The sequence below is a fragment of the Protopterus annectens genome, chromosome 12.part0 (assembly GCF_019279795.1).
Source record: "Protopterus annectens isolate FY-2018-M chromosome 12.part0, PAN1.0, whole genome shotgun sequence".
NCBI lineage: Eukaryota > Metazoa > Chordata > Ceratodontiformes > Protopteridae > Protopterus > Protopterus annectens.
Genome location: NC_056746.1, coordinates 471268879 through 471284397, shown reverse-complemented (window position 1 = coordinate 471284397; position 15519 = coordinate 471268879).

Sequence of the window (15519 nt, the reverse complement as noted above, 5' to 3'; positions counted from 1 at the left end):
AAGTTTAATTGTTATATTATAAACTGGCAAATTAGGCGGCTGTCCAGTACGTCAGCAAGAGTCACTATCAAACTACATATATCTAAAGAATAGGCCCTTTACTCCTTCATGTATTTATGTCCACCTTCCCAATTAAGAGTGTTAGGTTGTGAAGCTTGCAGAAAATGTAAAGGTTCCTGGGATCAATTCAGTACTGGATCAATACACAATCTAAGGTTATTGAACTTTGTTATTAAATGCTCTCAACTTAATGAGAGGAAATTTAATATATCAAAATATAAGGTTGTTCATATGGGGAAACATAATATTTTTTTACGAATATAGTTTTAATGCTACCTTTATACATGATAGTCCTAGCTATGAAGATCTGGCAATTATTATTAATAATAAATTTAAGTTTGTTAAATAAGTAAATAAAACCTTGAGGTAGACATATACAAGTAAATAAAACCTCAAGGAAGACATGTCATGTTCTAAGGACCTTGTTGAGAATAGTTACTTCTAGAAATAAATTAGTCATATCCTGATCTATAAATCAATAAAAAATTCTCTAAGGGATTATGGTTTACAATTTTGTGTCTCCTCAAGAATGCATATAAACAGGTTGTAGAGGGTGCAGAGGTTTTTTATGAGGCACATTTGGGATGTCAAAGATTTGGCATATAAAGAAGGGTTAATCAGACTCAAATTATTTTCCATTTATTATTGAAATCTGTGGAGTGATCTCATCTGGGTATTTAAATGTTTGAGAAATCCAAAAGTTGGTTGTTTACTTGAAATAAATTTTGTTTCACACAATAAGTGTACTAGGAACAACCAGTTGGTACTAGGAATAACCAGATGGTACTAGGAACAACCAGCTGGTACTAGGAATAACCAGTTGGTACTAGGAACAACCAGTTGGTACTAGGAATAACCATTTGGTACTAGGAACAACCAGTTCATACTAGGAATAACCGGTTGGTACTAGGAACAACCAGTTGGTACTAAGAATAACCAGTTGGTACTAGGAACAACCATTGGGTACTGTGAATAACCAGTTGGTACTAGGAACAACCAGTTAGTACTAGGAATAACCAGTTGATACTAGGAACAACCTGTTGGTACTAGCACCAACCAGTTGGTACTAGGAATAACCAGTTGTTGGTTGATATCAGGGCTATGAAGTCAATTTAGGGAACCATTACTTTCAGAATAGTGAGTAGGAGATGGAGCCATTCACTACTAGAGGTAAGACAAATCAACAGTTTGGGTTTGTTTGAAAACTAAACTACACTTACAGTTTGAGGAAAAGGTATTTTGGCCACAGGCACGGTGAAGAGAGGCCCAAAATGATCTCTGAATCATTTGAGCATTAGAATAAGAACAATAACTAATTTATGAGATTTCATGGAATTTTGTGAAAAACAGGATAGTGAAAAAGACAGGCTTTTGTGAAACCATCTCTGTAAATTGAGAAGCTTTTATCTGTACCAGAAAGAGCATACAGTGTATACATATGAGAAGAAGGATGCACTGTGCCAGTTACAGCAACCAAGGCAGAATGTCTTATAGCAGGTCGAATGATGCATAGCAACCAAGGCAGAATGTGTTATAGCAGGTCGAATGATGCATAGCAACCAAGGCAGAATGTGTTATAGCAGGTCAAATGATGCATAGCAACCAAGGCAGAATGTGTTATAGCAGGTTGAATGATATAGCAATAACCCATGCCTGGGTGTGGGTAATGCGAGATTTACTCACGTTTGGCGTGGTTTCACCCTCGGGACCAAACAAAGACAACCGTGGGTAAATCCCGCATTACCCACACCCAGAAGTGGGTTATTGCTATTATACTATGACATTATTTAAGAAAAGAAATAATTACTTTTCTTAAATAATGGCATTGTATAATGCCTCTTTGCTGCCCTTCCGCAGCTGTCTGGTATCCGTGGCAGTTCTGATGTACTGCGCATGCCTACGCAGTACATCAGAGCTGTGGCCAAAAGCAATGGAGAAAGCAAGATCTCCGTTGCTTTTTTACTGTTTCGCTATGTTAAATGAGTTTAACATAGCGAGACAGCTTTAAAATAAGCAATGGAGATGTCGGTCATAGTATAATGCACAGCAACCAAAGCAGAATGTGTTATAGCAGGTCGAATGATGCATGTGGTTCATGATTATTCAGATGCAAATTCTGAACATATTCTGCACTTTAGTTAAGCTATCAAAGAAGATAAGGCGTGGGCTTTGAAATGTAGGTTGACTTTTACAACTGTGCTAAAAGTTTGTTTTTTTTATACTGGAGGGAGTGATAGCATTTACAAATGCTAAGGAAAGAATGGTTGCATTATGGGAGATGCTGCTTATATATACACATTTTTATATGTATAATATAAATAAATAAATATATATTTTATATATATATATATATATATATATATATATATATATATATATATATATATATATATATATATATATATATATATATATATATATATATATATATATATATATATAAAATTAATGGCATGGCATTTCTAAAAACTCAAAATATTGAATGTTGGAATATTTACAAAAACACTGAAAAATCATAATATTGAACCACAGAATATATAATACTTTGCCTCCTTGCACCACCTTTCTCATGAGTGCTGACCCTAAACCTACTCCTGCCCCTAGCCGTAAACCTACACACTATGTTACTAAAAATCCTTTCCCCTAACAGTACCACTTCACAAGACAAAAGGATATGGAATGCAGACAGCACAAAACATTCAAAGCTGTAAATCTGTCCCCATACTAAACTCTTACCCTAATCCAGGAACACTTACACTTAATACACCAACCATGGCAACTTTTCCAGTCATGAATTTTCCTGCACACTTCCACCTACATTCAGTCATTTGAGCATTCACACAAATGATGTTTTGTATTTTTCATGTTTTCCAAAAAACTTTACAGAAAGATTGGGAGATGAAATCTCAAATTAAATTGTCTTCATCCCTTGAAATTACAAAATGCCTTTACTGTAGAGGTAAGTCCTCTGCATCTCCTCACAACCCCTGCTAATATATAACAACTCTGCAATTGCACAACAGTGCAGAAAAGGGAAAATCACTCTTACCTGCCCTGCTGTGTAATCGCACATACCCACATCAGAAAAAAATGTGTTAAAAGTGTCTTTAAATAGAAAACGATCAGTGAAACAGGTCTTTAACATTAAGTACTCTATCCTGTTTCATTTGACCAAAATGCACATCAACTAAGTAATGTGGAACCTCATGATTCACTTACAGCATCATTACACAACAGCAATGAAACAAACTAAACACAAAAAATCCTCAAATACCAAACATACATGAAATTAAAAACAGAAACATCATCCCAGGTAATTCTCCCATATGATAAAAAAACTTCTTCAAAGCAGATTACAGCCTCTTACAGGAAGATAAATATAGCTTCACTGCACCACCCCCTCAGATGGAACTGGCAACTATGCTGAGTTCTACACTAATACTTTATGCAAACACCTGTATAACTGCATTGACTCTGCTGTACCTGATAGGACCAAAACAAGCTCCTTACGGAAGAGCAAGCCTCCCTGGTGAACAACTGCCATTAACAGGCTTTACAATAAGAGGAAGAAATTGATATCAAAGAGTAAGAGGGAGTGAGACCTTAACTGGAAATACTCCCTCCTCAGCTTAAACACGTGAATACAACTTCTTGTAAAGTCCTCCAGAGCAGACTATGAATCCAAATTAGCTTCCTCAACTAAAGACAACCATAAGCTGTTCTTTAGCTACATCCATAACCTAAAAGGAAAGGCCCAGATTTTTGCCAAACTGGTAGTTAATGATACCACATATAGTGAGACTGTGGACATAGCTAACTTGTTGTCTGACAGGTTCTGTGAAAACTTCACTCCCCTGTGCCCTACCACCAGTCCTCTACCTTGTATCTCAAAAGAGCAGGTCATAACCACCCTCTCTATGGCCAAAGCACAGCATCTATTGCACCTGATAACATCCCAGGCTGCATCCAACATGGGCTTCAACAAGAATTAGCAACGCCATTGGGCACTCCTTTCAATCACAATCTAACACCAGCTTTATCCCAGCTGAATGGAAAATGGCCATTGTTATTCCTTTGCACAAAGGTGCTACTTCCACTGACCGTAGGAGCTATAGACCTATCTGCAAGGCCATGGAGTGAATCATCATGGACCTTATCGATAAAGATATAGGTAATTTCCAAACATTTGATGCTACTTGGTTTGGATTTGTCAGAAGGACATCATTCCTGTTAAACCTGGTGGACTTCTTTGAGACAGTCACCAAGGCCCTGCACGAGGGGAAATCTGTGCATACAGCCTACCTAGATCTAGCAAAGGCTTTTGACACTATCCCCCACTCAGGCATCATTGATAACCTCACCCAGCTAGATATCAACCTTTATTTCATTAGATGCTCATTAACTGGCTCACTGATAGAGCCCCATATCATCAAAATAGGAGAATCCACCTCCAACAGCAGACCTGCAACCAGTGGTGTTCCACAAGGATCAGTCCTGGGACCTGTACTACTTGGAATCTATTTCTCTGAAATACAAGCAAAAACTAAATGTCTGTGGCTGACAAAGTTTGCTGATGACTGCAAAATGGGAGCAGTCATAGAATTTCCAAATGATGTCAACATCCTACAAGAAGGTCTTACACAAGCAAGCAATTCGTGCCAAAGTCATGGCATTAAACTCAATGCAAAAAAAATGTATTATAATCCCTTTCGGTAAGAGCAATGTTCCTGCTAACTACCACATCAATAGCAACACCCTAAGTACGTACTTAGTGGTGAGAGACCTGGACACACAGGTTGACAGCAGCCTTACCTTTGACTACCATGTCTCCACAGTGGTAAGAAGTGCATTCTGTGTTGCTCATCACAAAAATAAGGGCATTGCCTCTAGAAAAAAAAAGAAGTTATAACTTCCCTGTACTCTTCCCTCATCAGGCCAGTAATTGAGTACAATGGTACTTTTTGGTATGCACCTTTCCAAGCTCTTGCAGCAACTGGAGAAACTACATAGGTTCTTCACAAGGAAAATTCAAGGTCTTCAGCATATGTCCTTTGTGGCTCATCTGAAATCAGTCACTCTATTCTGTTTCATACAAACTACTCAGAGGTGATCTCTGCCTTTCATGCAAGGCAATCTCTGACCCTGCTTTATTGGAAATGCTGCATCTCTGTAAGTCAAATGGTACACAGGTTACTCGCTCTAAAGCTCCTAACCTGGTATGTGACATTAATAGAACCTGGTGGAGGGGCAGATTTGTCTCCCGGAGGTTACCAAATCTTTGGAACAGACTTCCACTTCATGTCAAACAGAGCACCTCATTGGTCCTCTTCAAACACAATCTGGATGATTGGATGAGTAACCGTAAATTCACCCTGGGAGGGGGGTCCACCTGTGTCCCTCTTGGACAGGGACAATAGGTGCTGACAGTAGAAATAATGGTAGAACTTGGCTAGGCTTATAAGGGCCCTAGAGCCATTAGCCTAGTAACTTACTATATTCCTATGATACTATTATGTTGTAGTCAATAAACCCAAGTTAACTATGGCAGTCTTAACATGAGCATTTACTGACTCTAAACAGCCATTTGTCTACAAGCTGTGTAGCTGACAATCTGTATGGCAGCCACACACAGCAGACAGATAAATAGACAGATAGATGGCTATATAGACAAATAAATACATTTGTCAACTAAGTGAAACAGTAAACCAGATTCCATACAATATGTTTTCAGTGTGACTCACTCCTGTTTAAGCCAATTTCAAAAGACTTGTTCTCTGTGTAAGTGACTTACCCTGGTATAAGGCCTATCTGTAAAGCAGCTATTACACCAGAGTAAGTTACTAAGATTAATGGCTAGTTATTTTTTTAAATTTGGCGCAGTGAAACATCAATATTTATATATGAATATATGCATGTGTGTGTGTGTGTGTGTGTGTGTGTGTGTGTGTGTGTGTGTGTGTGTGTGTGTGTGTGTGTGTGTGTGTGTGTGTGTGTGTGTGTGTGTGTGTGTGTGTGTGTGTGTGTGTGATGTAGACATATACACACACACACATAGATAAAGATATACATATGGATATGTTTCTATAGACATATGCTAATGTATTTGTGTGTATTCTTAGAGAACATGTAACAATCATATGTGTGTGTGTGTGTGTGTGTGTGTGTGTGTGTGTGTGTGTGTGTGTGTGTGTGTGTGTGTGTGTGTGTGTGTGTGTGTGTCTATGTGTATGTGTGTGTGTGTGTGTGTGTGTGTGTGTGTGTGTGTGTGTGTGTGTGTGTCTATGTGTATGTGTGTGTGTGTGTTTTCTGCTTTCAAAATGACAGAGAAGATGAGCGAGACAAGAAGATACGCTGCTTAGTATCTCTCACATTCTAAACTGCAATCCACAAACATATCGACATCAGCTTCATTCACTAAAAATCCCTAACATGTAGTACACTGCAACTGACTATGACCCACATGAGCTAGTTTTGTACAGCAGCCTATGTAATGAAGGAATTTGCAAGCAGAGATAGGGAAATTGGTGACCATCATTTACCCAGCCATCCTACACGGAGGCGTGGGGTAAAACATGCTGTAAAATTCTGCCTTGGGAAGACCTAAGGCTGCAGTACCTGGATTACATGGGTCTGCTACATATAAACAAAATCTCACTTACCCAACTTTCATAACATCGAGCTGAGAACACTGAAAGCCAAAACACCAACCACTTGGAACACCGACATTTAACTAAAGGCAAGTAACACATTGGCCAACCCGACAAACAAACTGAAATGGAAGCAAAGAAAACACACCCATGTGGGGGGCTGTGCCTCCCACACCACCCTTAACTAAATATAGTAACTCCGAGATCGCACTACTGTGGAGGTCAGGGGAAAAGGTCAGCATGCTGGCCAAGCAGTTACTTACCTTTAGTTACACGTCAGTGTTCTGAGCAGTCGGAGTTTTGGACATTCAGTGTTCTCAGCTTGATGTTATGAAAGTTGGGTAAGTAGAATTTCATTTATATGAAGGGGACCTGATTAGGCACGAGGGGTAAGTACACCTGCCAAGACAGGGATGCACTCTAGCTAGGTAATGGTTTTGTGGAAGTGAATACACACAAAGGCACAGTACAGAGAGCATTGTATAACTTTTGGCCAGTGCTGATAGGGTGTTAGGAACATATGAAATATTTTTGATAATTGTAAAAATATTAAAACTCGTAAACTCATCTAAAGCATACTGTCAGGACATGTTTCAGAGATTAGCAAAAATGCATTTGCAGTAATTTATTCTTTAATCAGGTAAACCCAGCACACCAAATTGCCTCTTTACAGGAGTGGTGCAGAAGTGTTTTCTAGCTAAGTGGCTTGCTCATCGACACACAGTAGGCAAGTGGAGGTTAAAGAACTCAAACTGAGGATAACAGAATGAAAATTATTAGCCCCTAATTGCCTTAATCCTTAACACAAACAGTATATGTTGCCCAGTTGTTTAATAAACATCAGTTTGCATTCTCTGGTGAGGGAGATAAAGATAAACTGACTGAAGAATGTTTCTTGAAGTTATTCAGCGCACTTTGACAAAGAGAGACAGCCTTTGCAAAAATGCAAATTAGATTTTTCCCCTCACACTTAAAATTTAGTAGAATATAGCATCTCTCAGAAAGGTAGTGGTATGAAGTGTTTAATATACACGATAATGATGTGAGCTCTGAACGTAATCGAATTATTATGTTTGCGGCATGGATGTGAAGAAATGTATTTAGCTAGATAGTTACGTTAGTTGCTTATTTATGTGTATGTATGTATGTGTGTATGATTATATGTATTTATTTACTTTTGTTGAATAAGTTAGAACCCTGATCCAAAAGGAGTTATTTCAGGTTGCCCAGAAGTAACAACATAAGTAATGACATAAAGTTTAAAGTTTAATATACATAAAGACATATACAATGTATTATTCAAATCACACAATCAGAGATACAGTCATTGGTCACAGGGAAGACAAGTTCTCAATGAGCATGCAGTTAACATTCACAGAGTGATAAGGAACTGCACTAGCAAGTGGAAAATGTGTCCTGTTAACAAGGGATGCAGGAGCCATAAATCAATTATAGGTGGCATGCATCAAATATTAATGAACATTGATTTATATAAGAGATATTTACACTGGATATATATATAAATTATGCATTGCAGTACTTAACTGCAAGGCTGAGGTTAAAAAGTAAACAACAAGGGTATATGAGGTCAAGAATAAAGTGAGTGGGAGGTAAGGAAGTGATGTATGTGGTCTGATACAGCATTTTGTGAGTGCATTTTTATGAATATATTATTCTTATTATAATTAGTGAAATTAATTGTCCATGGAGATGAATTTTATTAGTCCTATGTTTTTAAAGAAATGATATTATGAGCTTTTTAGTAGATGCTGTTTGAGCTTTTTCCTGAATTCGGGAAAGTCATTGTATTTCTAATGGCTGGAGGTATTGTCTCCTGTAGTTTGGGTTCTAGAATGGAGAAGCTGTGCCTGCTGCATCTTTTTTTCCTTTTTCATAGGAAATGTGGAGAGAGAATGCAAATTGACGCTGTGATCTGAGATTATATATTATCTTTCCTATTGTCAGTCTGCTGGTGAAGGCTGAGAAGTTTTGAGTATTAAGTTAAATAGGAGGCAGACAAAAGTCAAATAAGCCCTTTACTGTTCTGGGAATCAGTTTGTTTTTTTTGTGTTGTTGGTGCTAGAGAGAAGAAACTGCAGCTTTTGGTGGTGGTTGTTTGAAGTGCAGTGAGGTCCTTTTTGTTATTGAGCCACGGGGATCCTTTTCCAGTGGCTCCTCTACCTCACGGGCATATAAGGGGCCAGATTCTGTAAAGTTTGCGGAAGGTATTTATGGACAGCTCAGTATGCTGAAGGAATACAACAGTGCACCTTCTGCGGACACGATTTCAGAAGACATGTTGAAGGCAGGCCCACTACATAAGTATTGAGCATGGGATAATTATGGATTCCACACACACCACTGTAATCCCAAAACATATCATGAGCACACAATGCAACTCAAATGTGACAAACAGCTACAAAATTCCATTTCCAAAAATCTTGGCGCATACATTATGGACACCAAGGATTTCATGCCATAGCAAAACTGAAAAAAAAAATCTAACAATGCAACCCACTGTTAATATACTGCAATAAGCAGCAGTAATACAAGCCATAAATGATGATGCAGCTTTGCATCCTAGAAGGCAGCCAGCTGGAGTCACAGCAAAGCTGAAACTAAAACAGTTGTCAAACCAACAGATAATTGGCCATATGGACAGACAAATTGTGCAGGTTGTCTATAACGTGTGCTCCACCATGTCTGTACAGACCCTGTTAGTATACCTCTCAACTGTACCTCATTACGAGGAACATACCTCATTTGGAGTCTTAAAAAGATCATGTTCCTCAAAGTTCCTCAATGTTCCACATTGAAAGACTCTGACACACATTCAGTGTTAGAAATTTTTTTAAGTAAAATCCATGGTAAATAGAAATGAATCATATTAATTCATTAAAAGCTCTTCTTTATAAGTAAAACCAGCATATTTTAACCATCATATGGCCTTCCTAGTTGAAGCTGTTAGTAAGCCATTAGTATGTGTTCCATATTTTGCCCATTTATTCCGCATTATGAGGGCTAGTGTTCCTCATTTTGGAGATGGAAGGTTGAGTGCTATGCCTGTTAGGAAACCATATCCCCCTTGATACCAAAGTGTGTCTTTGCCTGGGTATACTCACATCTGGGGCATTCTAGAGACACATGGGGGATCCTGTGGGAGTGTCACAGACAGCTACAAGTCATTTCCTGGCCAAATTCCTGACAGCAGTGTGCAGCAAGATGGATGACTACCTTACATTTCTCATCCATACCTATGCAGTGGAAAACAGTAATGCACCAGTTCTACAAACTACTCCCATGTAATCAATGCAATAGATTGGGCACACATACCTATGAGGACACTAGTACATCCAGAAGCAGACCGATACATGAACAGAAAAGGATGGTGATCCATCAACTGCCAAACTGTGTGTGCAGCAGATGGCAGCTTAACAAATATTATGGCAACACAGCCTGGAAGTCTCCATGATTCTAACATTTGGAGGCAAAGTGTGCTCTGGGCTACATTTCAGCAATGTGATATTCCGGAGGGATTGTTTCTGGGTAGGTACAGGAACTCAGCTGGGATATAACTGAAGGATCCCCCTGTCAGCAATATCCAGTCTGAGCAAAACGTTTTTACTCCCCCAACAGGTGGCTGTTGTTATCCTCTTGAACCATGGCTAATGACCCCATACCATGATCCATCCAACCCTGCACAGGAGGCCTACACTAGAGCACAAGCAACAACCTGAAATATCATAGAGCATGTGTTTGGTGTATTTAAAGCTAGGTTTACATGTCCTGACACATCTGGGAGTGCACTGCAATACACACCCAAGAAGGCAGCACAGATGGTAATGGCGCGTGTCATGCTGCACAACATGCTAACACAAGCACATGGCAGTCTTCCAGCTGCAGGTGAGGGTGAACTACCCAAGATCCACAAATATCTGCAGAGGACATCCCACAGGTGTCAGAGGAGGAGCAGGAGGATATATGGGGCAGAAGTCATAGGTGTAGGCAACATAGTGTGTGTGTAACCAAATGTGCAGGCCAAGGCTACACGGCAGCATCTAATGCAGACATTTGAATCATGACAAGCCACATGTACAGGAGTACACAAACTGAACACTGTTGTTCAGGTTTTGCCCCACAACAGCAACACACATTGGATCTAATGGCAATTGCCCACTAGATGTACACACTGACCATCATACATAACATGAGCATAACATATTCCAACATGAACATATGCATATGTGTCAAACATAAAAAACATCAACTCAGGGCACAACCGACAAATGTATGCATACACACTCATTATTTGTTATCAGTGTATGTTCAACAATAAGGGACACATATGAGTGCTACACCTACATATCTACACAATATCATAACAAGAAACAAGAGAAGTCATGCACATCATGTAGACCTTGTTATTTCAGAAATGCATATCACAGCATAATAATATGTACTGCACTGTAGGACACACTCTAACAAAGTTTTGGTCAACCTCTCTGACATGTCACACCATGGTTTAGCCTGCTATAGCCATGTACAGACACATCCTGCCCTGCTTGCTCCACAGAAGAGTTGAACAGGGGTATGACACCATTTTCAGATGAAGGAGCATGAATTTGAGTTGAAGGCCTTGTGATTGGCAAGACCTCAGCAGATGTGCCAGCAGGTGACATCTGTGCAGGTTGGACCAAGGACAGGGATTCCCGATGGGCAATGGTGGTTCTGCAGACAGGTAGCCTGCCTCTCACACATTGTAATCTTCTGTGTATACTCATTGTTAATAGGTTCATAGGTTCATATATTAATACTAGGCTAACTGCCCTTTTGGACCATTTTAAGCCTAGCCAGTTACTCCATGTTAAAATCAACCCCTGCACCTGGTGTCTGTAAGGTAAATACCTTAACTATTATACCAGCCTCCTGAAAGGCAGACTCCTGCTAGTAGTATGACACTGCTGCAGTACTATAGAGGCCAAGGTTTCCATTGACCATGCCACAGCTGGCAGACTCTCATTCTGAGCAACCAATGTAGCCATAATCTCACAATGTCTGGGCTTTTGTCCTTCATGTATGACACTTACCTGGTGTGTCACATGAACTCTGGCACTGGCAAGTGCATGGATTTCTGAATGATGGCATAGCTGCACCCAGTCATTTGCCTGTCGCAAGAGGCGTACAGTCTCTGACACTTGGCCATATCCAAGATCTGTTCGTCAATGTCTATGCCGAAGAGCAGTGTCTCATTGTGTGGATCCACTAGCAGTAGTACTCCTGATTATAGTGTGTTGATCAATGGCCTCACCCTGTTCAACATCCACTGTGTCATCGTCCTCTGACTACATCGGCAATTGGACCTCCACATCTGAGGATACATCTGGTGTAACATCCTTGCCAACTTCATGTATGGACTCTCCAAAAAATTAATTGTCTTTTGCCAGGGGCCATTCTGTCAAGCTGAGACACATCATGAACAACATCATGGTCACTGAATGGACAGTTGATGTGCTAGAAGATACAAAGACACAGATTAGGACAATGTGCCTACAACACACGATGAATATAAAACACAATTGGCATATATATTTCACTACAAAGTTACAAATAATACTGGTTTCATTTGCAGTCCAATGTATGTATGTTTCACAGAATGTACATACCATAACTACATTATCTATTAACACGGCCAACATACATGACATATGTGATGCATAAAAATATAGCAACACACCTGGCAGACACTCATGGAATGTTGTTGTTGATCCACTCTGCTAAATTTCAACTACTGTAGGAAAAAAAAATGACATTACGGATCACATCATTCACAAGATGTACCAGGTAAACACAATTAAAAATAGTTGAATGTGTGACATACATATACCACTCATATGTACACTTGAGGACTGCTGCTGTGTAGAGGTTGTGGTTTGTACTGTGGATCCAGCAGTGGAAAAGTAAACAGAAAGGCAGCACAGTCATGTAGTTCTCATATCTAATAGTGACAACATCACATATACAAAAGAGTAATACCGGCTGCAAATACTCATGTGATATATGCTGAAGCTGTACAACAGAAGGGCCTGTACTGACAAATACTGACAAAATTTTCAGTCATCACATCTGCTAAATATTGTTGAAAGCTCTGACAATGTCATTTTAACATACCTGGTCTTTCTGTACTTGATAATGCATGTCTTGCCCCACCACTGATGTACCTGTAGTGTTCAATGTTGTGAAAACAACAATATAACAGTAAACAGCAGTGGCATTAAATGAGGTGTGGGCACCAAAAAGGTAGAGTGCACATCAACAATACAGAGATACTCACCTGCTATTCCCTGCTATAGGCTCAAAGTAGATGAACCTGTAAATATTAATGCATGCAAAAAACATTACACCTGCAGTTCACACTGCTATGTCTGCAACTCAGATCTACCAATACATATAATTATACTTATGTACATTATCCTCACTTTGTGTGGAGGTGTGCTCACAGCTCAACTCTACTGCTGTAAAGCAAACACAGAAATACACGAATGTGCATGCTTAAGCAATATGCAGTGATTGCCAAAATATTCATCCCTGTACTGAACATGAATACATACATGTCCATCCTGGGACCCCTACTTCATTCCCACCACCAGGGATTCATTGTTCCCCTGTTGCTCTATGCAGTGAGGCCAAACAGATTGTAACATCACTAGTGGGGAGGGGCAGTGGTGGTCCACCATCGGTGGCATCCCTCAATCTCTCATAATGTGCGACTCTGTTGGCTGCACAGTCATGTCTGAGCAGTAACCTTTACAGGCCTCACAGGATTGATTGTGGCCTCCAGTGGTATTGATCATGATGGTGAATTCCATCGATATTCTATTCCTCCAAACAGTATCCCCTGAATGGCCTAGGAGTCTCCATCCATGTTGACAGGGAGCATCAATGATGATGTCATTTTCTTGGGGGGAAAAGTTGTCATCCCTAAGATGGTGGGTCATCTGGATAACATTGATACACACATGATAAGATTCATGGATGAACACATTTATACATCTAATTCAATAAACAGCATATGTCATAATAAACAGTATGCATTTCTGTGCAATGCAAACATCTGTATAACATTATCTGTGAGCAATACTGACAGGACATTCTAAAAGTATCATACAACATAACCTGCAATGTCTATACACTTCATGACTGAGATTAGAACCTCTGACATTACATATATGTTAAATACAGTTTCAAAGACTACAGAATCATGCCACCACAGTCTGTGTGCATTTCACATTGTAATACTAAATCACTTAAAATTAAAAAACTTACAGAGAGCAGAGGCATATCTTTGGATCCATAGGTAGTACAGATCTATAGTAAACTGACAGTACTGATAACACCTTTGTTATGAAGTATCATTGAAGAAATATCTGTAACAGAATAAGAACATGCTATAACACTATTTAAGGAGGCATGATTTAATAAATATCCATAACATCAGCATCACATACTAGATACGGATACTGTTGTAATCCATAAGTTTCTGTAGTTAGACCACAGAGTGCAAGGAATTATGAGTAGAAATTGCAGATGACCCATAAATCCTCCTCCGTATACTGTTATCATTTGCATTAGAAGTATGCCTATACGACTGCATATTGGACTGAACTAAACAATTTAGAAGAGCAACATCTATATGCATAAATTTTAAAGCAACATCATTCTAGGATATTATGACAACTTCTGTTAAACATAACATATGTACTAAATATGACTTTAAACAAGTTCCTTTTGAAATGCTTAACTTTGACAGATGTACTAATTACCCCTACAGAAATTCGAGCAGTTGCCAATGCACTTGTCAGTCAAACTCACAGAATCAAAATGCACCTCATGTGCACACAGATTTATGTACCATTTTAACCATACATAATTAAAGAGCTTAATGAAAATTCAAGTTTTTTAATCCAATTTATGCACATCTGCATAAAATGCCACTCTACACCAAAAAAAAAAAAAAGTCCTGTGTAAACACTCAATAGGTACCAAAAAACGGTACCGTGTGTAATGCATGCCCATTATCTTCCAAAAATCTTAGAACATGACATCAGTGCCACTTTCCGATATTGATTTTGGTTCATTTACTGAGCAGACCATTGCCAACTGTGAACTGAGCGATACCTCAGTGAGAATTTCTCTGTGGTTCTGTTTTTCAGATTTAAAAAATTGCAAATCATGATTGAGCCTTTGAGGAGGATGCGATACATCTGTGCACCCAACTGGAAGAAGGAGGAGACGATCCAGCTGTTGATGGTCTAGACTGGAGTAGAGGATGAAAACTAGACCCAGGAATTTTGCTATGACTGATGTGTGGAACTGGATCATGAGGGAGTACAGTCAGAAAATGGGGATCTTATGCACTGGAGTGCAAGTTCATCACTGTTATGATGACCTGCATTGGAGGGAAGCAGTTGAGATTCAAAGGAGGGCTGACGAGGTGCAGCTGCAGACTGTATATCCCTACAGTAAGTACCAATATTCTACATACTCCTTAGATTCCTACAGAGTTTACAGATATTTATTTGACCCATATACAGCATATGCATTTGGTTATAAACACATTTTCACTGCTATGTGAATTGGCACTTGAGGATAATTTAGTGGACTTTGTACTCATTGTCCTCTTGACTATGGGTTCAATTCCCATGTTATTTTACCCAATAATTAATTAATGACAGTGACTATCTCCTTTAAAGTTTTCCATATTTTTCACAATATTTAAATACATAATTGCACATAGCCACTGTCCTTGTGCATC